General features: G+C 40.6%; 1 long non-coding RNA gene across 5 annotated transcripts in view; it reads left to right on the top strand.

Moving 5' to 3' along the window:
- The window catches only part of LOC140248636 (uncharacterized), a 243151-nt gene that overhangs the window by 140658 nt on the left and 77094 nt on the right, over positions 1–25399 (top strand). Inside the window, exons 4-5 of one of the 5 annotated variants that reach the window (XR_011902868.1) lie at positions 10840–10900; positions 13299–13745. The exons of 1 other annotated variant lie outside the window; for it this stretch is intronic. This is a non-coding gene — a long non-coding RNA (uncharacterized lncRNA). Of the gene's footprint in view, positions 1–10839; positions 10901–13298; positions 13746–21679; positions 21896–25399 lie in introns of those variants that run through there. 3 more of the 5 variants (XR_011902870.1, XR_011902871.1, XR_011902872.1) reach the window with 3 other exon arrangements.

Below are 25399 nucleotides of genomic sequence, written 5' to 3'. Positions count from 1 at the left end.
CACCCAGTGCTGATTAGGACCTCGGGGTCTGGTTAGCTAAGAAGAAAGCATCCCAGGTTAGGGGGAAAAAAAGAAAGCTTTAAAAGCTTTAAAATTCAGCCCTTTCTGAATAGTCAGTAGCTCTCATGAAACCCTTGCTGTCTCTTTCAGCCACATCCTGCATGCCTCCTTGTGATGGATATTCTTTCAGCTGCAGGATTTCCCATTTTTAACCCTCAATTAGGGTATGCCCCTTTTATCATAGGAGAGATAGTTGAAATAGTTTCCTAAGACAAGACACAGCAAGATTTGCTTGCGTAAGAAGAATCTAGCCACTTCTTATCACTCCCACATCACCCCACTGTCTGTCTTCATTACTGTGTATCTCCATCATGCTTTGGTTGTTATGATTGAGCCTTAAACCAACTGAGAGCCAACTATATTTTGTTAATAACCAGAACTGTAGTATTTGTCATTCTTACGTGGTCATTCTGGGGTGATGACCTCATTTGTGCAAAGTTCTGTATATCAGAATAGGATTTCTAATACAAATCAGAATGGTCCGTCTGCGGAATTAGCAGGTGGTGGATGAGCACTCAGAAGGACTCTAAGGTTCATGGTGAACACTCTGAAATGCTTCGATGTAGCAAGGAATCACAGAATGGTTTGGGTTGAAGAGGTCATCTAGTTCCAGGGAGCTGAGCTTCAAACTCATACATCCAAGAGTTTGTCAGCCATTGCCAAATCTGTAGCTGTTAGCTAGGTGTTTTAGAAAAACTTCCAAATCCTTATCAATTTATCTAAAAATGCTTCAACTGCAATCCCCAGTGTTTCAGCAGTTACAGCTGCTTTTGTTCAGGGAGGAGAGAAGACAGAAGCTGCTGCTGACTTTCCCTGAGTAGCCAAAGATTTTCTTTGTAGCCTTGGCTGCTTCAGTGCTTGCAGGGGGAAGACTGCTGGACATCCTGGCCATCCCACATTTCACTTCACCTGTGTATGATATGTAGGCTCTATTTTATGGAACAGAAGAAAACATTTTAAATATCAGATTTTTTGAGGTGTCAAGAATCCAGTGGCTGCAAAATGCTTCCCAGTAAATCCCACTGAGCACCTAAGTAGATATAAGGAAGAAACTGAAATGCAATTTCTACCTGACTTTGCTGTCACTTTGGGTACACCATATTTTCCTAAGCTTCAGAGACCAGCACCCAGTGATTCCTCTTTAACATAGACACAGGAGGTCCGTGTCCCACTTCCCTTTCCAGTCAGTCACCTGCCCATCGCTGCTTCGCATCCCCAGGCAGAATCTGTGCTTTCCTGGCGCACATAGCCCAGAGCCACAGCTGGTCCCCATCTGAAACTGCTGATCTCCAGCAGCGTGCAAACTCATCCCCAAGCTGGTCAGGCAATTTTAGGTTTTCTCTCCTCCGCTCAGCTGCTTTTGCACAATGGGTAGAAATCTCATTATCTTTCAGTTCTCTGACATGTTTAATTGCTTTCAGCAACTGTATTAAACAGAGTGAAAATGGACAGACAGTGATCTCCAAGACCCTGTTGTGTGGGAAATGGGTATAAATACATGAATGCATCGGTTTCCTGCCTTTGTGAAGCTGTGCTTAATGCCTGTTCTCAAGCCGTAAGTTGTCTTCCTGTGGGTGGCCTAGAACAGGTAATATCAATTTAATTACAGATCATTTCTGCAAAAATAGGTGCTTTGCTCACTTCCTTATTTTCAAATGGCTCCATGGTGGCTGTTTGGCTGCTGCCTGACCCACTACAAGTGCTCTTGTTTCCCTACCTGGCTGGCGAAGCTGCACTGGTATGTTGTTGGGACAGAGAACAGTGACGTATGGTCTACTGGCAACCTGCAAGTGGAGCCAAACAAAATACATCTAGGCATCACCCCAAGCACCTCCAGGATTGCTGCGCCCAGTGAATTCCCATTGTCTCAAACATCTCATTGTGTTTAATAGCTACAGAGGTGTCTGCATCACTCTCACACATGGCAAATTAGGAGCCAGGATCAGGGAAGGGAGGAGTATGGGATAAGACACATCTCCAGCTCCTCAGGGTAGGAATTGCCACTTATCTGAAGCAATTTTGGAGAGATATTTCAGGTGCAATACCTCAGGTAGAAGACATCCCACAGGTGTGCTGTGGTGACTGGTTGTCCCCAACTCCTCTCCAGCCATCATGCTTATGGTTTCCATCTCCCACCAGTCCAACTCCCCTTCTGCCTCTATATGGAGGTCAGGAAAGCTTCAGTGTGACTGATACATCCATCCTCTTTATTATGTCCATCACAGTGTATGTCCTTACAGAGAAACAATCCTATGTTGCTAGGCAGGCTTTTGAATTTTAAGGCACCCAGCCAAAAATTACACAGTGTGATCTGTTTGCCTCATGCATGTGTTATTGCTGGTATGGTTAACCCTATGGCTGATGATTCTGGGGTATCTTATCTGTGGGATCTGGTCATCTCTTGGGCTTGTAGCTCATGCAGTGATGGGCTTCTGGTGGGCTGAGAACTTTGTCTGTAACCAGTTTTGCCTCTACCAGTGAATAGCCTCTTTTCCTCACTTTCATGGGAAAATGCTGCACCCACTTGGAGGCTGAACCTTGCATGCCCACTCATGTCAGAGATGGAAGATGGAAGTGCTTGTGTTTTGCACTGGTTCATGATGTGGAGCATTAAACAAGTTGGCAGTCAGTGGAAACCTAGACAGTGAGAAGCAGGAGGCTCACTGCCCCTCTGGGCAGGGTTAGACTGTACAGAAACCTGGCGTGGAGGCTGTCTGCAAGGTGAGGGTGCAGCCCAGGCCATTAAAAGTCTGGATATGCAGGAGCTGGAGCTGCTGTCTGAGCTAGCAAAATATCTTTAACTCTTTCTATCTTTTGCACACATACAAAACAAGTACTCTTGCATCCTTACTGCTTTCTGCTCCAAGTTCAATAGATCAGGACAATTTTCCCCTGAATTTATAAGTACGTGCTAAAAAGTAGTGGAAGAGAATCACAGAAACATGAAGTCTAGGTTGGAAAAGAACTCTCAAGATATCTGGTCCAACTTTCTGCAGAGCTGCAGATTAGGTTGTTCAAGGCTGAGACAAGCCACATCTTTAGTATTTCTGATGAGAAAGATTCAGCTCTTCTCCAAGTAACTGATCCTAATCTTTAGTTGTTCTCACAGCAACATTTTTTCTTAATATCTAGGTGGAATTTCCTTTGAAGCCACTTGTTCCTGTTAATTCTTTTCCCATCACATTGGAGGGAATCCCAGTGTCTTATCCAGAAGTACCCCTTAGGTATTGGAAGGCAGTTATTTGATTCCTCCGCTCTGAATCTGTTCATCCAAAGGCTGAACAGGGACAATTCAATCAGCATTTCCTCAGCCCCTTCTGGACCATCTCAGTGTCTCAACGTCTTTCTTCAACTGGGGAAAGAAAAACAGGACAGTGTTCCAGCTGTGGCCTAACTAGTGCCAAGTAGAGTAGGGGAAATCACATTCCTAGATCTGCTGGCTATATTTTTGCTAATCCAGCCCACGATGCTGCTGGCCTTCACTGCTGCCAGGATGCACATGTTGGCTCATGTTCAGTTTTCTATCTGCCAGGACACCCAAGGATTTTTCAGTATGGTTACTGCCCAGACAGCCAGTACCCAGCTGGTACTACTGCTTGGGATTATTGCATCTTGGGTTCAGGACCTGACATTTGTCTTTTCTGAACCTCGTGGTAAAACTCATTCTTATTGGTCAAATCTGTTGAAATCTGTCTATATGGTACATTTTCCTTCTAGCATATCTTCCTCCTTTTCTAGTTCACCCTAAAACTTGCTGAGGGTGCATTCAATCCTATCATCCAGATCATTTCTCAAGTTGAATCACATTGACTCAAGAAATTTCATTTGCAACCACCTGCCAGCTTGACTTCAAACCTTTAACAAGCAGCTTCTGAGTTCAACAGTTCTGTCATTTTTTTAGTGTGGATTTTTCATCTGTCCAGACCTTATCTTAACAGCTTGTCAAAGAGGATTTTGTGGAATACTGTCAAACATTTTGAAAAAACCAAGGTAGATGATATCCACAGCTTTCCTCTCCTCAACTGAGCAAATTGTTTGGCCAAGCATGATTTACCCTTCAGTAAATCCATGTTGTTCTGTTTTACAGAGAGTTTCTTGTCATTTGTGTGCTTAGAAATTGCTTTTGCAATGACCTGTTCCATAGTTTTCCCAGGGACCAAAATGCAGCCAACTAGACTGTATTTCTTTGGATCTTCCTTTTTTTAACCTTTCTGTAGATGCAGATAGTGTGTATATATATATTGCTGTATATATATATATACATGTATGCATATATATACATGTAAATTTGTTTATGTATACATATATATTTAACCTGTCTAGAATACTTTTCTTCAGATAAAACTGTTAACTCTTAGCATTTCAGCTCCACTGCTGAAGGAAGGAATAACTTGACCTACACCAAATAATCTGATTGAAGCCATATAAATGACAATATACAAAGAGAAGAAGGTCCATGTATTGATAATGTCCAGAATTAGCTGAATAGGACAAATTGTGATCTAGAAATAACAGTGATCCATGGTGACATCTAGTCATGACTTAAATTCTGGAGATGCTCCTGTTCATGATGTAATAATCCTGTTTGCAGGTCAAGGTTAAGTAAAATACAGTTCATTGTAGAATGGACTATCATTAATATTGCCCTTGCAGAATTTCATTAGCAAGGACAACTTTTTGATATAGATTGGATTCAACAGTCAACATTCTAGCCACTTTGATAGTATTGGAAGCCAGATTTCTGCAGGAAGGAGTAAGCTTCGTTTCAGAGGTTGCTTGTGTGCTGTGAGATGAGTGGTAGAACAAAGGTGGGGATTATTAGGTGGTGTTTTCAGCTTTTGAGAGGTAATTATCTTCTGAAAAATCTTCTGAAGGTAACTTGTTAACAGAAAGGCCTCTGCCATTTTGCGCAGACCAGTGTAGTAGGTGGCCTAGTTTTGGAATCATCACAACTGGGATAATTACATCAGAATCATAGAATCATAGAACAGCTTGGGTCGGAAGGGACCTCAAGGGTCATCAAGCTCCAACCCCCCTGCCACAGGAAGGCCCACCAACCAAATCAGTTATATATTAAAAATCACTCTCAGAACTATATATTTTTTTCACATTGCAAATTAAGCTAAGCTAATTGCATTGGAACATGCTTTTAGAAAATATTTTTGTAACCACCAGATTGACTAAAATTAGGAAGTCTGTTTTCCCAGCTCAACAGGTTACCATGGCCTTTATATATCAGCTCTTCATGGCTCATAATACATCTTCTGAGACCTTGAATGGTACTGCCCTCCTAGACAAGTAATTTGCCAATGCAGAACTGTTTATTCAAGCTGTAAAGAGTAATTTTAATTGCAAATAGAATTGTAGTTGTAAGGTGATTGACATGACATTGCTTAGCAGTTTTAATATTCACAGAGTGGGAAGTTGTGTTAGGTTTTAAAAATCTCCACTAGTGAAGTGTATCCTCAAGCCTTCCACCCTCTAGGAAAGTGGAAACCTGGCATCCACTCAGGCTCTGTTAATACAGACCCCAAGTTGTCCCAAGACATAGAGGTAGAAAGTGGACTTTACCTATTTTACTGTCATTTCTCCTTTCTCTTTTTTTCTTCTTTGCTGGAATTACCCATTTCTGGTCTCACTGGGAAGGTTAATGGAAAACAAGATACCATTGAAACATGCCATTGCTGCATCTATGGTCAGTATTACATGCGTATACTTCAACAGTCAGCTGAGTTTAAATAAATATGTAAACTTCTGTTTTTGGCTTAGCAAAAAAGTGACAGCTGTTTGCTATGATGTTTCCCTCATTTGCGGGCAGCATGCTGGCATTGCAGAGGTAGAACTGTTTGGGGTGTCATTTGCTTGCAACACTTTATCACAGTTCCCCACAAGCCCTCCCTCAGTCTGGCTGCTTACAGATTTCGAATGAAAGGCCCTGTTCACACATGCAGCAACTCGAATTATCTCTAAATAAACTAGTATATGTGGAGAGTAATTCATGAACACTTTCAGAGTGATGATAAATGACAGGCATAGTCAGTGCGTACATGGTGGCCCCTCAGGGATGTGTCTCCATCAAGTTGTGCAAAGATACTGTAGAAGGATGTGGAAACATGACCTGAAAATAAGAGCTGTGTCTTTTGGCCTTTTAGAAGCCAGGCTGTAAGTGGCAGGAGTGCTGTGTTTGATCTGTCCCCTCTTGTTAATACTGTGCTTCCAGAACTTGACAGATACTTTGGGTTTTACCCCCACTTTCTTGTAATGTGACTACCTGTAGGCTTCCAGAAAAGCTACAGTTGTTTTAGCCCTTTAAAGACACCTTAAATAGTCAGTTCTCATAGACGATAAATTCTAAGAATTTCTGTTCTGCCTCTCTATCTTATGCCCTTGTTGACATGATTCTTCAGCTACAGTTGAGCTTTGGTTTAACACAGACCATTATTCTGTGATGAAAGAGAGGAAATGCCTGCAAATACAGGGACCTTAGGATGTTATAGCTACATCTATCCTAACAGGTTAAACAGGGACAAGGCATAGCCCTGAGCACTGTCCATACTATAAAGCTGTTAGCACAACTCCAGCCCACACCATCTAGTGCTTCTCCAGACAGCGCCTGGGCACTGTCTGGGGACTTGGCTGGCCAGCAGCCATCGCCAGTAGGTAATTTGGCCACAGGCATCTTGTTCTGGGGAGGTGAAAGGGCTTAGCTGTCTGGATATGAGCTGCTGGGCAGCTGGCTCCTGTGCCAAAGCACAGTCCTTGACTTGTTTTATTTTCTTGTATGGACAAGATGAAGGCTTGAGGGATACAGGACTCTCAGTAATGAAGTATAACATACGTTATTTCTGCAGTTCTAGTAGCATTTTTGAAATATGTATTTCTGTTGAATTTTCACTTACCGCTTTTCATATAGTCTTGAAAACCTTGTATATCTACTATTACTCCCATACTGAAATACAGGAAGGGAGGAAACACTCATTTTCAGATAGCAGACATAAAATAATGTGAAATGTCTGGTGAGAAGTTTTTCTCTGGTTAACAGAGAAACCATAGATGATTCATAGATCTGTGCTGATACATTTAAAAAGCAGTGGTATCTTCTCTTGAGACTAAAGGAAGGAGAAACAGAAGGTAAGACAGCCCAAAAGCATTGATATAACCCAAAGAAGTGGTATACTATTCCATGTATAGAGGTTTGCTCCCTATATAATGTGTAAGCTTTATATGTAGGTAAATAGTGTACATTTTATTACTCATAATTTCATTGTAAAATTCATTTGCTATCCTCAGATTGGTGATACATGCAGTTTCTGTTAAAAAAATGACTAATTTTTCTGCCCTTAAAATCCCAGGAGAAATTTATACAACTAAATAAGTAGCCTCACCTGATGTTCCTGGGAAAAAACCTGTACTGAGATCTGAATCAATACTGCAAACCACATTCTTTATAAACCATTAGTCTTGGAACCCAGCACAGCTGAATTATAGATAAAATGCATCTTGGTCTAGTACCACATTCTTTATAAACCATTAGTCTTGGAACCCAGCACAGCTGAATTATAGATAACATGCATCTTGGTCTAGTACTTCAATGAATTGCTTGTATTGAGGATTCCAACACTGAACACACTGGTCCAAACACAGTCTCACAAGTGTCAGATAAATGAGAGCAATTACTTCTTTCAACTTACAGTTGTCTCGCCTTAGAACGTACCCTGGTTAGTCAGCTGTGACATCAATAGTACTTTACTTGAGTTTTAACAGGATACCTGCAGAAGAGTTAGCATGTCTCTAACTGAGCAATTAAGGCTATAAACATGTCTCACTTGAAAAAATGGTGGTTGTATATGCTGCTGCATCTGCATGACCTGTTGTATGGGGTCCAATATACGTAGGTCACATTGTCAAGAGAAAGTATGTGACAAGGTCTAGAGGCAGCAGGGATTTTGTATCACAGAGGGTTTCAGGTACACTGTGGTCCTGAAAGATCTCCACATTGTTTTATATCCATCTAGTCTTCTGCATCTTATGCTTTTCAACAAAAATCGCCCTGAAGAAGGGGACATGAGGCTTGACTCAGGCATATAGATGTTGCTGAACAGATCAAGCCAGTGAATCTGTCCAAGGGTTAGCAACATATTTAAGCCAAAGTGAAGAAGATGCACAGAAATGCGCTGGTAGCTCTAAAGCACTCAAGAAGGATAAACTATTTGGGTGGGGGAAAAATTCCCCATCACCTTGCCCTGTCACCTCCCATGTCTTGTCTTTTGACTCTCACACTAAAAAGGTACAAAAGATTGAGGAGGTTATAAACCTCTTTTCATGTTCCCATGGACTGAAAATCAGTGAAAAGCATGCAGCCACAGAGCAGCCTGGAAGGCTGTTTTTGCAGGCTGGGAGGTCTGAGCACTGCCAAAGGCTTTTGTCCCCTTCTCTCAGCCTGAAGCCATGAAAGAATATCATTTGTTTCCATGACAGTATAGATCTGTTAACTTGCATGTGTGTTTTTGCTTGGATGTGTGCACAACTCTAAAGCAGGTCTGAATTTAAGTAAAGCCCCTTGCTTGAATGGCAAACCTTGATCAACATATCACATGACAACTTCCTTAATGGTTATAAAAAATGTATGGGGAGTTATCTGCCAGTTTTCAGGGAAGGATGTGCAGTCACCACTTGAAACATCAAGCTTCTGGCTCTGCCTCCATCTTCATAGAAGTTTTTTAAAAAATCATTTGATTTCTCTGATCTAGATAGTTGATCTGTAATACTGCACTGTCTGTCTTACATCTCTGAGTGTTGTGTGCCTTACCTAAGGCCTCCTCATCTCGACAACTTAAAAGTAGATGTTAGTGATTTTTTTGTTATTCAAACTAAAAAAAATGTTTCTTCTTTCCCTACAACCCTCTTCTTTTTTCCCTCATGGGCAGATGTTTAAGACTTCTGAATATCTATTCAATTGAATAGATCCCAATTCAGGCACTTAAAAACTTGTCCCATTTAGAAATTAGGCCGAACACCCCTGCCATGGCATGACACAGATTTGTCTTAGCTGGACACATAACCTAACCCAGCACAGATCAGTGCAGAGGTGAGAGTGATAAAAAGATGGGATGTTACCTATCTTGGCTGAAAGAAAGTTTTGTCCTATAGTTGTAATAGTCTTCTGTGTTCCTCCAGGATAGTGGATTTTGCTCATTATGAAAGGCCTGTGTAAGCCTGAAATAAAAAGACAGCTGAGGGCAATTCTGCAGTCATTTTGACTGTGTGCTGCAGGAGCAATATGACTGCTAGGGATAGCAGCAATGCCTAGACTGGGCCTGCTTGTCATTTACGCTAATAAACAAGTGATGGAATTTTATTTTGAAAGAGGATTGATGCATATTAAAGCATATTATTGGATAGGAAGAAACATGTAATTATGCCATGTCCTGCTTACCAGCTTTTTTGACACTTTTGACAACTTTTTAGTCATTTGCAGGCAATCCCCTTTGCTGTGTACTTCTCTGTAACATGTATCTGCTACAAATCTTGAAAGGTTTTACAGCTGATGTAAAACTACTTCTCCCATCCCCACTGGACTTCATCGAGGATGAGAATCAGGTAGAAGACTTATGAAAACAAATATTTTTTTGGCAGAGCTCTCATAGGACAACAGCTCCATTGTTCCACACTGATAGTCAGTTGCTGTGACTCATCTGTAAAGTACTGTCTGGACCAATTTCTTAAAAATGTGCTCTGTCCAAAGAAGTGGCTGAGACTTTCTAAAACTGGGAATACCAAAAAAGAACAACTTTCTGTTCTTTCATGTGTCGACTGACCTTTTCTACATCACCTTAGCTTGAAAGGTAGAGCACGTGCTGTCTTATGCAGCAAGGTGGTTTCAATAAGAAGATTGTGTTAGTGGATGGTTGTTCTTTTTCCTTTTGCAGAAACGAGATAAGCAGAGAGAGGACATGTTTCAAGTCTTTCAAGCCCCAATGGGAAGTGAAGGCAGGTGTCCTCAGCGGCTAATCCACCAGTGATGGCTGCTTCAGAATCAGTAGGGTTGGCAAGACTGAAGGCCACTCTTCGTCTTACCATGGCCTCTGATCACACCCAGTTGGCCTCTGGTTTCAAACAATTTCCCAAGCCTTTGGGAATCTCAGAGCGAGATGAGGACTCCTGCCAAGACTTGTGGGTGTCATGGCTAATAGAAATGTAACACTGAGGAGAGAACGTGGAGACTTTTCCTGCCATTATCTAGGATCACAAATGCTACCTTTCCCTGAAATGAGAGAAAACTATAAATGTTTTCTTTAGTCACTCAAAGACAAAATTTTCAAGAGCGAGGGTTAGGGAGAACTCAGACCTGTCATCTTCCTGGTGAGAACACATTCCTTCCTTTCCACATGCGTGTTTTCCCAAAAGACTGTAATCTTTTGCTGCAGTTGGACAAGATAAGCACTTACTTAAAGTAAAGCTATGAGTAATCTTTCTCTCAAGGATTTTAAGTACCAGGTTGAATTAGGACTTTAGAAAGGTAAGTGAAAACTGCCTTTGCAAAGAGCGTCTTCCGTGCATGGAATCTGAAACTGGTCTGATGTAAAAACTGTTGATCTGCTCTGTTAGGTACATGAGAAATCTGGCTATGCTGAAACCAGCAGCAAAATTGCCATTGATTTTGGGAGAGCTGAATTTTATCCCTGTTATGCTATCTACATTACTTTTTTTTTTTTTTTTTTTTTTTTTTTTTTTTTTTTTTTTTTTTCTGTACTTTTTCCTATTGCTTCCAATATCCAGGCATGGAGGACTTGTGAAAAACACTGATATGACTGAGACACCCTTGCTATTGTGGCGGGAGGTGAGCAGATGCCACTATCAGAAAACACATTTAAAGTTTTGTCTAGCACTTCTATTTTGCATTCTTCTTACCTACCCTGCTTCAGTTTTCCAGGTTAAACTCGTGCATGAAGGACATCTTATTATTTTGGGTTCTCTGTGTTCTTCATTGTTTTTTAGATTCATAACTTGCAGAACATTCTTTCCAGCAGGGCAGTTCTCAACAGGATGCTGATGAGACCAATCCTCCCCTTTCTCTGGTTAGTGAATCCCACCTTTCACAGACTACAGCTAAAACCTGCTTTTTCATTGAAATACAAAACAGCCACTCGCAAATTTCAGTTTTTCTTAGCATGGGGAAAATATGGGACATAGACATATTTTGATGTGGGTCTTGAACAGAGTTTCAGTATAGAGATAGTTCATCTTTAATTTATAGTTATACTCAATCGAACCATTCTGGGAAAAGATATTTTGTGGTTCTTGTGCAGGGGAAGAAGGGTAAAAACCTTCTGCTCTAAGTAGAAAAAGTTACAATGTACAGTGCAGACCAGTGTTCCCCAAATGAAAACTTAATGGAAAATGCTTAAAATGTTTTTCAGCATTTAAGTCACTGATACTAAAACACATTTTGCAGATACACTATTCTTTCTCTGGGAAAAACAGAAACATTCCTGTTTGTTTTCTACCTCTTTTGCCACAAGCTATAACCATGTGTTTTAATCTGATTATGAGAACTGCTACAGGAAATTCTCTGGCCTCTGTTGTGCCCAGGTTTGACTTAGTTGATCGAAATGGCATTTCTGGCCTGAAAGTTCATCAATCATCAGAGCCCAACGGAAAGCTCATGATAGTGTGGTATGTTTATAGAGGTACTTCTAGTCTTTTAGGAGCCAAAAGCGTTTTATAAACAGTAATTGATTCATGCCTGCCTTGCACACAAATGCAACCACCACCAAGGATGAGGTCTGTACTGTTTTTACAGGGGATAGCAATGGGGAAGATGTTGGTAGGTAACGTATTTATCAAAACTGGGATTGTGTCTATGTTCAGGCTTACAAAAGGGTTATGGGATTTTTCAAGGGTTGGTGCAGGCTGGGCTGTAAAGCACCACCAGTGAGGTCACCCATGGATTGTGGGGGGATTACTGACTCTGTATCAATAGTGGGAATGTACTGTCAACTGAATTATCACTCACTGGGCTTGATGTGTTTCAATGTTCTTTGCTCAGCATTTAGACAAGAGAAATTTCCTTGTAGCTCCTGTTTGGTACTGAAGGTAACTATGTACTTCAGATACAATTGTATGTCTTGCAGTGTGCATCCTGTGTGCCTACCTCTGGTTCATACCAGCTGGCTGGTCTTCTTGCTTAAGACTGTTACCTCAAACAGTGGGTTTGGTATGCTGTGTGGTATATTCAGCCTTTGCTTATGCTCACCACATCTCCTGGAAGGAAAGTCGATGCTTGCCTAATCTGTCAGAAACTGTCATATCCAAAATTATAGGAACAAAGAAAAACTTGAAAGAAATTTCTTCTGTACTATCTTTATCAGCCAGCCTTTCCTTATTTCCATTACATGCAGCCTTGCTTATGTCTCTTAACACTCAGGGAATACTCTAATTCTGCCCTTCTTTTCTTTCAGACCAGCTGGCTTTGGGTCTAATCCAAGATCTGTTCAGATGAGGAGAGTTTTTTCTAATGCTGTCAGCAAGCTTTGGATTGTCCCTTTAACTTACACCCCTTTCTGAAATCAGAAGGCATTTATTTAACTTATTCCTAGAAAGCTGATTTCAAGAAGTAAGCAATCAAATTAGTTGAGTATAGCACCTGTATGCTCTGCTTGAAACAGATCTGTCAGAGGGTTGCTTCTCCCAGAAGAAAGAAATAAAAAAAGGAAAATAAAAAAAAGAATTTTTTTTTCTTTGGGATATAGTATAATTCTAGACCTTTCTATCAAATGCATTTTAGTAGAAAAGCATAGAAAACAGATTTGGTCTTTTATATGAAGCCTGCTCTTTGTCCCACAGCCAGATTTCAGAATGACAGTAGACTGACTTCCTACACACCTATTTTACCCATCCCTGCTGCAATAAAAGGCCTATAAACTAGCCAAGCCTCACCATTAAATACATCCCCAATAGGCTAAAAGGGCCAAAAGTTTGAAGGAGTACTGGAAAAAGTCTCTGGGAATCCTGACACCTCTGGCTAAGGAAACAGACTTCAAATCTCACTCCAAAACAAGAGTAGATTTTGTTTTTAATGATAGCCTTATCACTGAGAAGGTGTATTTTATGGATAAGAAGTTTTTGTGTTTTTATTCTTCTGGTCAGTGGTCTAAATTAGAAGAGCAGCTGCTCTTGGGAAGTCCCAAAGGCATGGAAGATTAGAAGGACAGTGTGCACTTTTGTTGATTTTACAGGTACCAAGGAAGCACACAGGAAGCTTGTGGGAGACCAAGGTGTTTCTGCCATGTCAGGATTTGTATATGGATCCTTTAACCGCCGATCCCCACTTGGGAGCAAAGCATTACTGGAGCAGCTAGCAAAGAGATGAGTTTGTGAGAGCTCCTGGCCATGGTGGTTTGCAAAAGTGGTAACTGCTTCTCAGTGCTCCATATGGATGGACTCAGCTGCTTAGGGACAGCTTGAATTTCAACTGTTCTATTTCCAAACTGTACCCCTTGGTGCCAAGTGGGTCTTGCATAAAGATTCTGATCTGAGAATCAGATGAGGCTTCTGGAGCATTGTGAGCACACCCCGCTGGAAAAGCCAAAGCTGGGAAAGCTGCAAACTCAGCTTCTGCTGCTGTCATTGTCCTCCAAAAATAAATACATAAATAAATAAATCCAAAAACCTGAAGTCTTTTCAAAATATTTGTTTACTGTTTTATTCTGTCTCTCTTTTAGTCCTTATTATGTTACAACTATAGAGATATTAAGTAAGAATATTGAATGTCGTCAACTTTGTGCATACAAAGGGTGTTATAAAAAAAACAATTATTACTACTGCAAAAGATTTTAAATAGTTCCATCAATCTTCTTAAAAAAGAGGAAATGAGCTGTTTTCTAACCAGTATTTTCCTATCATGGAATTGTATTGGGGGATTTTAGAGGATGTTAAATTGACTATGAGTCAGAGGGGCACCACAGTACTAAAGGAAGCTCTACTGGGCTGCTGGCAGTGCAGGGTGTGTTTCAAAAACCAAACAAAAAGTACCCAGACAGTTTTCTGCTGTCCTCAGCAGTAACTGGACCACGGAGTTCAGGTTGGGGCTTCATCCTGTGGGAGAGGACAAGTGACAGTCAGGAGAGGAGACCACAGCAGCATGTGGAAAATGAGATTCAGTGTTTTTTCAAAGAAGAGGTTCTGGTCTGAAGGGAAGAGAAGTGAGCAAGGACAACTCATGACAAGTAAAAACACTCAGACTGCAACAAGACTCCTGATTGTCAGAGGTGCTCTTTCTTCGGGACCTCGCTCTGTGTTGGGTGACATCTGCTAAACTACACCAAATATACAAAGCAGTATCAGAAAATGGAATTTGGTTCCATTCATAATCTTGCTTCTGCATCTGCTCCAATTTACAAGAGGACTGACACTGATTCATCAGTATCCAAATGCAGTCAGAAAACATTATGAGTGGTTTAAGCCCAAATTCCTTGGGGGAGATTTAATTCAGAAGGAGTATTTTTATTGTTGACCAGCAAACAGCTGATCTGACAAGAAGTCTGTGCTGGTGCTGAAAGCTTGCACAGATATTTCAGAAGGAAGCATCTTAATCCAAGGCTCATATCTCAGTTGGTGTCTCAGCAGAACCGGTCACTCTACAGTAAATCTTTCAGCATTTGAGCCTCACTGCTGCTGCCCTCTTTGAACAGTAAAGACAAGGGTCAAGTCTCCTCATTAGTCATTAAGAACCGAATATAAAAATATCATGCTGATGTAGCTGTATGGAAATGTTTAAGTTGGATTAAATACGAGCAAAGAATAAATCAGGGAAGAGCAAGCTACAAAGGGAATTGCAGATTTACTTTCCAGTCTGAAAGATTTTTAGGGCAGGGACTGTCAATTATTTTGTTTGTACAACAGTCTCAGCTTAAATGGGGCCTCTAGCTGCTTTCACAGTGTAAATTATTGATGCTGTTAGGATCCACAAAAGACAAGTGCTTAGCTTTAAGCACAGTGGTAATAAAATTGGAGTCTAGAGGAATCCTTTCACTCAAAGTCAAATATATGCTTGTGCACTTTGGATCTGAAGCATGGGGCTGCTTTAGATGCCTCTGTACCTGACATGATCTTGAAACAGGGAGGATAGAAGTCTGAGTAGACACACTCAGTGCTTCCTGATAATTCTCTTGACCTCTTAGAGAAACACAGCTTTGCTGACTTCACAGAAAACCACTTGAAAAGGATAGAAGGTACACAATGCCAGTGCAAACAATATCAACACACAGCCCATCAGCCTGTCATCACATACCCTTGTCTAACAGAGGGTACGATTGGCAAAAAGCTGAAGTGAAATAAAGTTTGGCACTGGAGCCTGTGGAGAGCTAAGGTGACAGTAGGCTGGGCATCACTGCATGGTGGCCCAAGGGGCATCTGGGAGGCAGGGGAGCATGAGGAACAGAGCTGGGCCAGAGCAGCACTGGGCCTTGGCATGAAGATCTGGGCCAGTTTTGTTTCAGAGGGTCCAGATCTGCACTCCCAGCACCAGATGGGTGTTCATGAGGTGCCAAGCTGAGCTTTGATTAATCAGAAGTAACAACAAAAAAGAAAGTTAATATTCTTCAGGCACTGGAACTTTTTTGGCTTGCCATGCTTTGCATAGCCTGCACTACAGCAGATTGCAGAATTTTACAGATTTGCCAGCTTTTGGAAAAAAAGCTTTGCCTTGTTTTTGGCTCAGTTTGCACTCCTTTTCAGCCATCCCTCCCTCGCTTGGAGGTGGGAGTTTGCAATGTATTATGCATAATGTTATTTAAACCTCTATTTTGATTGTAGTTGCTATGGGACTTTTTGTTGCTGTTGTTGTTGGTTTCACACATCACTGATTTTTGTAGCAGCATGCTACTGTCTTGACTCGGGCACAGGGAGCAAAATTAAAAGAGCCTTCAGCTCTGCAGAAACAATGACATGGTGATCAGCACAACTTACCTGATTCTGCCTGGCTGTAGGACCTTTTTTGGACCTCTGTTTATGTTCCTTGGACTCTCCAAACTCTTTCCATCATTTTCCCTTTCACACACTTGCTCTTCGTGAGGGATGAAGCTGCTGGCAGCCTGCAGGATGCTGTCTGCATCCAGCCAGAGGAAGATCCTATGGGAGGAAGATTTTGTGTCCAAGGCTTCCAGCTGCTGGATAAGAGCTCTAGATTTTCTCTACTCTTTTTCTCTCCCAAAGCAAAGAAAGACAAGCTGTGTAACAGTCCTGGTTCAGCTCCTAACACATCTACTTGAAATACAGGGATGAGGGACAAGTGGCCATGCAGATTATCACCATACAGCTCCATTTTTTTCTAGAACAAGGTGATTCAAGAAGCCTCTGGGGAAATACACAGCTGAAGCCTGTGAGAGATCTATTTCAGATGAGGATTCTGTACCCAGAGCCCAAGCAGGTGTCTTCTGACCTTTGCAAAGAGCAGCAGTACTCACCACATGATTTTTCACCACTGTGACTCCTGGTCCCCCCCACCCAGTAAGAGCTGATACATCCTTCTCAGTGAGAAGCAGCAGCTCCCAGCTTTTCAAAGCATTCAGGAAGAGGTCTGGCTTTGCAGAGAAATAGTCATTCTTAGGGCATCCCATGCAAGGTGACTCTCCTACTCATCTGACCTGGAAGAAGATCCTTGGCTGAGAGTGGTAAAGCCCACCCTAAACTCTGGTAGTTCAGGAGACCCTGCAGTTAATGGATCAGTTAGAAACTACTCATATCTCTGAACTATCTCTCTCCAAATATTTTGAGTGCTACCACCTGAGAAGATTTCCTTTCTTCCAGTTCCTAACTGCATCCTCAAACCCTTTCCATTTCTGACAGTTGTTCTCCATAAGTAAGTTCTCCTCCATGGAGCCACATTTGGAGTTGTACTCACAATGTGCTGTGATAAAACTGAGAATTGATAGAAACTGAAAGAAGAAAAGGAGAGGAAGGGAGTTGTGCAGATCAGGAAGCCCTAGGTGCCCCATCTGCTGAATTGTGCACATAGGTATGTGATTTGTTGTGCTGAATCAATCCCACCTAAAGCAGAGAGTCTTAGACAAGGAAGATGTGGTGCTCATGCTTGCCTGTGGGCTTCTCAGACTGCTGTTGGAGACCTGACAAACCTGCTTGCGCAAGGCAGTACTGCTGTATTTCCAGGATATCTCCACCCTCCGGCTCCATGCACTGCAGTAAAACTATCTGATGACAGTAGAGGTTGTCTCCCAAATACAGAAGTCTCTGCCAGTTGTCTAGTGCACTGAGCAGCCACAGATTCTGCTGTAGGGCCACCACCTACCTCTTGTCCAGGTGCTGTGTGAAACTTGTGACATTTTGACCTTGGAAATCAGGTTGAATTCATCACTCTTTGGAAATCCTTTGGCAAGTTACTCATGGAGCAACTTCTTGGTTGATTCCTGAATTTGTACAAGCACATTAATTTAGAATGAAGAACCAGAGAAGTTTGAACTTCAGATTGAAATCTTTTTTCCAGTAATCTTGATGGGAACAATTTCTTGCTTCTGTAGAACAAATCTGGGGTTGGCGGCCTCCCCCCCCCCCCCCGCTTTTTGATGCCATTGTGGCCCAAGCAAGGGTTAACATCTCAATGTCACCCATCCCATTGCCCACCCTGCAACAGGCTTAGCTTGTCCTGCCATTGTTTGGACTAAACCTTCCCAGATTTACTTACTTCCTTTTGATGTCTGGCAATGTTTGTTTATTAGCGCCAGTGGCCTGTGTTAACTCTGAGTAAGTCTTTGACTAAAACCCATTCTCTGCCTTTCTTCCTCCCTTCACGGGCCTGTGAGCTGATAAACTTCAACGCTGGCTTTCAAAACCAGTGAGGTTAAACATGAACTTCTTTTACACCTGCCTGCTTTCCCAGCTAATGGACTCTGGTGGCTGCTGAGAGAGGAGTCCTTTTATGGCAAAGAGAAGGCTGCAAAGGTTGAATTGGTTTCTGGTTCATATGTCCAAGAAGTGCTTTTTTTTTTAACTCATGGAAAAGAAAAGATTATTTTAGTGAATTCCCTGCTGTCATGAGGTTGCCTGCTTAACTATATTGCTTTATATGATTGCTTTATATAATAGCAAGACAGATTTTAGATAATATGTCTCACTGTATTACCTATAGTCCATCAAATACCATTTTATTATCTTAATTTCTGTCGTGATGCTTGAGTAAATTTTTGGGATTCAGAGTTTAGTCAACTTCTGTCTAAAGCATGAATCAAGAGAAAGAAGATGAGAGCAGTCTGGGAAGTGATAAGTATCTCCTATGGAAAGAGTCGTAACAGTTCTGCTTTTTCCTTAAACATGGGAAAGTTCTGTTAGAAGAACAAAGCCTAAAATAATAATAATAATAATTTAAAAAATCCCCATGTTTTTTTTTCACATTTTTAATATTAATTTTTTTTTTGTTTTGTTTTGCCACAGCTCTATGTCAGAGGAGGAGGTACTGAAAAATCCCCTACAACTATCTGTGCCTTTTCATTTGAGACACAAAAATTCCTGACTCACTTTCACTCATGGTATTAAATTACAGACATAAGCCTACTTTCAAATTCCTTACTAGTTATGTGCTCCATGTTAATATGATCATGAAATAATTTTAAAGGAAAAAATCTTTGGATTTTTATTACTCCATTATTTTGTCTTCTGAAATGTTCTTCATCAGCAGTGAATAATTCTTGAGTCATCGGTGTCTCAGAGTCCTAAAATGTTTTGTGGTTGGTTAAATATTCTTTTTACAGCATTTACAAACCCACTGATTTTTAAAACTTCATTTTGAGGGTATACAGGCATTCCAGCTGGGGCAGTAACTCTGATGTGGCAGGTCTGTACTCTTCTATGTAGTAATATTGTCCTTGCCAAGAACATCTCACATTCGAAACAGATGTAACTGGCAGGTGGCAAAGAAGAAGGATTATAGAATACGGATTGCAGAGTGAATTCATATTGCACTGAGAGGATTTAAAAGCCCAGGGAAATTTTGTGGTCATCAAAAACTGAATTTACCTTGACAGTCAGACAACATGACAACAGCACTCCTTTTCTCTCCACTTTGGTATTTTGTCATGTTTCATTCTGTCAAATCACAACATTTGCAGGAAAGGATTTTTACCTGACTTTGGCAATGACTGTTTAGGCAATGCCTTCTTTGGGTGCTGTTATTGAAAGGATCCTGCTGAATGTTTCTGGGATGGCTTAAGGAAAAGTCAGATGGACCCTATCCAGCATGACCAGATGCAGGAGAATAGGCACCACCAGCAATTCTGCTGCTTCGTTTCCCAGCCCAGATTCACCTTTTCCAGTCTGGCCTCATAGTGTGCTCCAGCCCTGAGCGGAAGATGATCAATGCAGTTGTTGTATACTTGGAGAGGCCAAGAACAGGTTCTATGAGGCTGTTTAAGTGGCTGATGGACAGGATGATCTTAGATGTCTTTTCCAACCTTAATGATTCTGTGATTCTGACTTCCACTGATCTCTGTAAACATTTGTGGCCAAGCCGTCAACGCTACAAAACAGACTGCTCTGGATGTCTGGGCACTGAGAAGAAGAGCTAGTTTACATATCAAAACCCAACACTGCCTTCCTATTTGTGGATATTAATGCCCGTTTAGAAACTCTTCAGGAGGTTTTTGCAATACATAATCATGACTTTCCCTGCACCTAGCCAGACTTATGCGCATGTAAGTATTCTGTAGAAGCCTGGAAACAGCTCACTGCTCATTGTGAGCCTCAGGGTGCTATTTTCCTATGGGTCAATATTTCTTAGATTGTTATGATAACTGATGACAAAAAGCCTGTTTACAAGGAAAACACTATTGACAGTAGCTAATGCAGTTGCAAATCCCAAGTGCATTTCAGCGTAAATCTGCATATAAACACAATTCTTTGTAAAGGAAAGCCTTATTTCCATAGCAGGCTTCTTTCAGAATAATGCATAGATTTGCCTTGTCTTTAACTAAGGCTGTGAGTCACAGGAAGGTTTTGGTTCTCATTTCTGCATGGACAAACCCCAGGTTCTAGTATGTTCCAAATACCCTCCTTTAAACATTTATTTGCCTGTTGCGGTGCCTGACTGCTTGTGCCCTTTGCCTGAGCAGTAAGCCAGTTCCCTTTGAAGATGTTTACTAATTAAATCAGAACAAAGATGGAATGAGTGTTAAGCACCTTCAAACACTTGCTATGGGCTTCAGTCCCGTAATTGTACTTCACAAGCTGCCATAAAATCCACATATTTGAGAACACACTACATAGCAATTCCCGTAATTTTTTTTTTTTTTTTTTCCCAAGGATAAACTAAGGCAAAAAGTAAACAATAAAAGAAAACAAAAACGTAACTTGTTTCATAGTCTGTTACATCTGCACCTGCTACAACAGGAAAAAGGCACAGTATTTTGGATCTGACAGGACACTGAGACCCAACATGGGGGACTGCAACTCCACTGGTGGCTTTAGGAAACTTGTTGGCTCTGCTGCTTTTCCTTATCTGCCAAGCATAGAATAGTACTTAGAAACAGAAGTGAGAACCAAATTTGCAGCTACTGTCACTGTCACCTCCAGGGTATCCAAATTCTAAATAACTCTTATTTTTAGAATCTGGGATAAAGTTGCTTTCTCACTCATTTGGGTGTGACACACTTGTGCTGATCTCAATAGATGCAGATCTTTTTAATTAAAGAACAATGATAAAAAGCCACATAAATGGGTTGCCTCAAAGCATCATCGTGCTGCAAATGCTAATTATAGTAATTATATAAGATTGCTCACGTTTATTTTCTAGGTGGGAAGGCACACCAGCTGACCGGGTTTCAATGTGTGGCTTTTTCAGCAAGATTTTAAGGAGTCAAGTCACTTGCCTTGGAGTTGTTGTTCTTTGCAAACTGCATAGCGATCGTCAACCTCAGCTAGTGCTTACTTAAGGCATGAAAAATATCACAAGATACTTTCTTTGAGCAAGTTGCAGTCTTAGCTAAAAACACAGACTTGGTCTTCTTGGCCTATGAACACTTGGCCTCTCCTAGACTGACATATACTGCTATCTCTAAGGGATCTCTAAAGTCCCTTCCAACTTGCACGATACTATGATACTATGATGATACTATGATCTGGGAAAATAAAGGAACTATACTGAGTGCATGCAGCATCTTAGAAGACGGCTGATATTTTTGCAGTGTGTTATTTAGTCGCCCTGATTTAGTAATTATGCCAAGATTTCAACATTTTGAACCTTCCAGAACAATAATAAACCCAGCATGGTCTGGTCCCACCATTAGCTTCAGTCAGAAACAGCTTTCTGGAAGGGGAAACCTGGAACTTTAGCAGTGACAATAATTCTCTGCAGAGTATAATTCACCTTGCTCCAGGTGAATTATGTGGAGGGAGGCTTTAACAGAAAGCTGGGAGGACACAGTCCTAGGAGCAGTTTCACTGGTGAAATGGCCAAAGTGGGGAGAAGGACCTTTGGTAAACTGACAAGAGGGTCAAGAGATACAGGGAGATTGTGCTGCTTAGGGCACAGAAAGAACCACTTCATGATCCCCAAATTCTGGGACTAACATTTGTTTCAAACTGACTAAAATTTTGTTATCTGTATTTTCAGTGAACCAACAAGCAACTCCTGATGAACACCTTAAAAAGTCAAGACTGCTTTTCTCATCTCAAAATAAACACAGTTTGGAAGAGGACTAAAAACATCTTGTTAGAGCCAGACAAGTGAAATAAAGTAATTTTGAATCATTCTCAATTAAAAATAATTAAAGGGTGTTGAAAATCCTGCCTAAAGATGATGTGTTTTCAGAATAAAAATGCTGAAATTAAATTGCTCCAGAGTGGGAATTCTTTTTAAAATAAAGGAGGCCAGTGCTAAAACTATAAACTTAATTAAAAACAAAAGAGAGAGAGAAGGAGAGAAGGAGAGAAAGAGAGAAAGAAAGAGAGAAAAAGAGAAAGAAAGAAAGAAAGAAAGAAAGAAAGAAAGAAAGAAAGAAAGAAAGAAAGAAAGAAAGAAAGAAAGAAAGAAAGAGAGAGAGAAAGAAAGAAAGAGAAAGAAAAAAAGAAAGAAAGAAAGAAAGAAAGAAAGAAAGAAAGAAAGAAAGAAAGAAAGAAAGAAAGAAAGAAAGAAAGAAAGAAAGAGAGAAAGAAAGAAAGAAGAGAGAGAGAGAGAGAAAGAAAGAAAGAAAGAAAGAAAGAAAGAAAGAAAGAAAGAAAGAAAGAAAGAAAGAGAGAGAGAGAGAGAGAGAAAGAAAGAAAGAAAGAAAGAAAGAAAGAAAGAAAGAAAGAAAGAGAGAGAGAGAGAGAGAAAGAAAGAAAGAAAGAGAGAAAGAAAGAAAGAAAGAAAGAAAGAAAGAAAGAAAGAAAGAAAGAAAGAAAGAAAGAAAGAGAGAAAGAAAGAGAGAAAGAAAGAAAGAAAGAAAGAAAGAAAGAGAGAAAGAGAGAAAGAAAGAAAGAAAGAAAGAGAGAAAGAAAGAAAGAAAGAAAGAAAGAAAGAAGAAAGAAAGAAAGAAAGAAAGAAAGAGAGAAAGAAAGAAAGAGAGAAAGAAAGAGAGAAAGAAAGAAAGAAAGAAAGAAAGAAAGAAAGAAAGAAAGAAAGAAAGAAAGAAAGAAAGAAAGAAAGAAAGAAAGAAAGAAAGAAAGAAAGAAAGAAAGAAAGAAAGAAAGAAAGAAAGAGAGAGAGGAAGAGAGGAAGAGAGGAAGAGAGGAAGAGAGGAAGGAAGGAAGGAAGGAAGGAAGGAAGGAAGGAAGGAAGGAAGGAAGGAAGGAAGGAAGGAAGGAAGGAAGGAAGGAAGGAAGGAAGGAAGGAAGGAAGGAAGGAAGGAAGGAAGGAAGGAAGGAAGGAAGGAAGGAAGGAAGGAAGGAAGGAAGGGAGGGAAGGAGGAAGGAAGGGAGGGAGGGAGGGAGGGAGGAAGGAAGGGAGAGAGGGAGGGAGGGAGGGAGGAAGGAAGGTTTAATTTCCTATATATGTATGTCTTGAAGTTGAATTTTTTTGTGTGGACCCTCCAGTATCTAATGATAACTGAATCATAGGATGGTTTAGGTGGGAAGGATTCCCTGGGGTTTTTTATTCTAGCATCTTGATCAGACATAGAAAAGGGGGTGCAGGTAATATGGACAAAAATTCTCTCCCACCTGTGTAGCTTGATAAAGAAAACTGTGCAGGTTACAGCACAGCCACCTGGGAATCAGCTTAGGCTGGGTACTCTTGCCAATTCAGATGTGGCTGTCACACAGTGCAGTCCACAACACTCATGTCTGATGCTTTCCAAACTTTGTGTTGTAGACATCACCTAAATTGCACTGTTATAAATAATTTTGCACTAGGATAAGTACATGGATTCTTGGAGGGTCAGTAGTCTTTTGCTTTTTTTATATGATTACAGCTAATCTGTCCAACTTTGCCAAGAAGTCATCTTCAATGGCAATTCGTTTTCAGTTTCTAAGAGGTTATTGTGAACATGGAAAATGTGCAACAAATGGATTGATCTTGCAGAAGCAATGAATGCAGATTGAATGACCCCTGAGTACAGCTACATTCAGCCAGCTACACAGTACTGTTCCTGATTTATATTAGTTTTTCATATTTATAAGCTAGTGAGTGCTACACACCTGAGGTGGCAAGTTGATCAGGTTCCAAGGACTCTTTCTAAGAAAATAGGGCACATTCATAAAATCCACAAAATACACTGTTTAGAGGCAGAAGCTGGAGGTAAATTTGGAATCATGTATTTCAAATAGATAAAACCAAGAGCTTTTCTCTGTAAAATTACTGGGTTTGCATTTATATTCTTTAAACCAGCTAGTTTGTCTCTTTTCTGTGCCCTTTCATGTCTTCTGTACATCCAAAAAGCTGTTTTGCCTCGAGTCCTCATCCAGTAGTCAGTATTTGAAAGAGCCCTCAAGGTAGCAAGAAGAGTTGGCCCATTAGAAGATCTATGGATAATAACATAGTTTCGTATCAATCTATTGAATTTATTTCCCACAAAGCATAAAGGAAATAGCACAAACTCTTCATATTTTCCAGTGCTATGTACATCTGCATATTCACATTCCCTCCCCCCCCCCAAAAAAAAATAATAAAAAAAATTGACAGAGCCCTCTTAGGAAAACATCCTATTTCCAGCACATGAAGTCTGATCCAAATCACAAAGCCTCTCTCTTTACCAAGCAGACGTTCTCCTTTCCTGACTGCTCTCACAGTCTATCTTCCTCTAAGCAACTGAGTCATCTGGTTCCTCCTATGTCCTAAACTTCTTTTATTGCTGAGTACTCTTCCTTCATCAGTTCAAGTATGAGTTACTCTGCTTGGGGACTTTTTCGTTTTGCAACCACTCCTTGTTTTAAACTGTCTTCATGTGTCTTTTTCCTATACATGGAGTTGCTTTTCTTACCTATAATTTCAGAGGTATTTAAGAAACTACTGCCATCAGATGTCCTAAGTTATCTTAAGCTATTTCATATCCATCTACTTCTATATACACAAACAAGGGACAAAACTGGGGTCAAGTTTGAGAAAACAATCATAATCTCTCAGATCTGAAGCCATCTGCCCACCAACAGGGCTGCGGTGTCACATGTAGTAGGTTTGGTATAACATCACATATAATGCTAACGCTATACAAAACTATGATGACTGTACACCCATATTTCACTACCTTTATACCCAATTACTGGAATGAGAAAAAAATTAAGTCTGTATCTTCGTTGCTCAGAAAATGAACTTTTCTGAAATATAAATGAAATGGGAGCTCGTGAGACTCCATAGGAACAAGGTTCAGCCAGATCTTTCTGTAACATAATTTTTCTTTGCAGTTAAGAAGGCCTATTGTAACACTCTATTGCCCTGTCCCTAGCTTTTAGGAGATGACAGTTGTGCCTTAATTAGTCCCTGTATGAAAAATGTATTTTGTAGGCAACACAGAGAAGGCCAAAACTGCAAGTACGTTACTGGGATCTGCAGATTGGTGTGTCAGTTTATATCAGGGAAATATCATCTACGTAAGGAGGACAAAACAAACTGTACTCTTTAGTTTCAATGGGTTTACTGAAAGAGATAATAACCTGACCTTAGCTCAAGAAAGAGCATTTTCATAAGTAGAAAAGTGCCACGGAAATTTCAATTAATCAGAGAGATGTGAAGGAGCATGCAGAATGGCAATGAAGTGCAGCGATGCCATAATATGACAAAGATGCAGTGAGTTTAGGTGTGCTGTTCTACATAATCTAGGCATGGCATTCAGACACAAGTGATATTTTATTATTATTATTTTTAAATCATAATAAAGTTAAATACTGGCTTAAACCAGAGTATTGGTTGTGATGGCAG

Source organism: Excalfactoria chinensis, chromosome 2 (genome assembly GCF_039878825.1).
Source record: "Excalfactoria chinensis isolate bCotChi1 chromosome 2, bCotChi1.hap2, whole genome shotgun sequence".
NCBI lineage: Eukaryota > Metazoa > Chordata > Aves > Galliformes > Phasianidae > Excalfactoria > Excalfactoria chinensis.
Note: the sequence above shows the minus strand (reverse complement) of the source record. Positions and strands in the feature narration are given on the sequence as shown.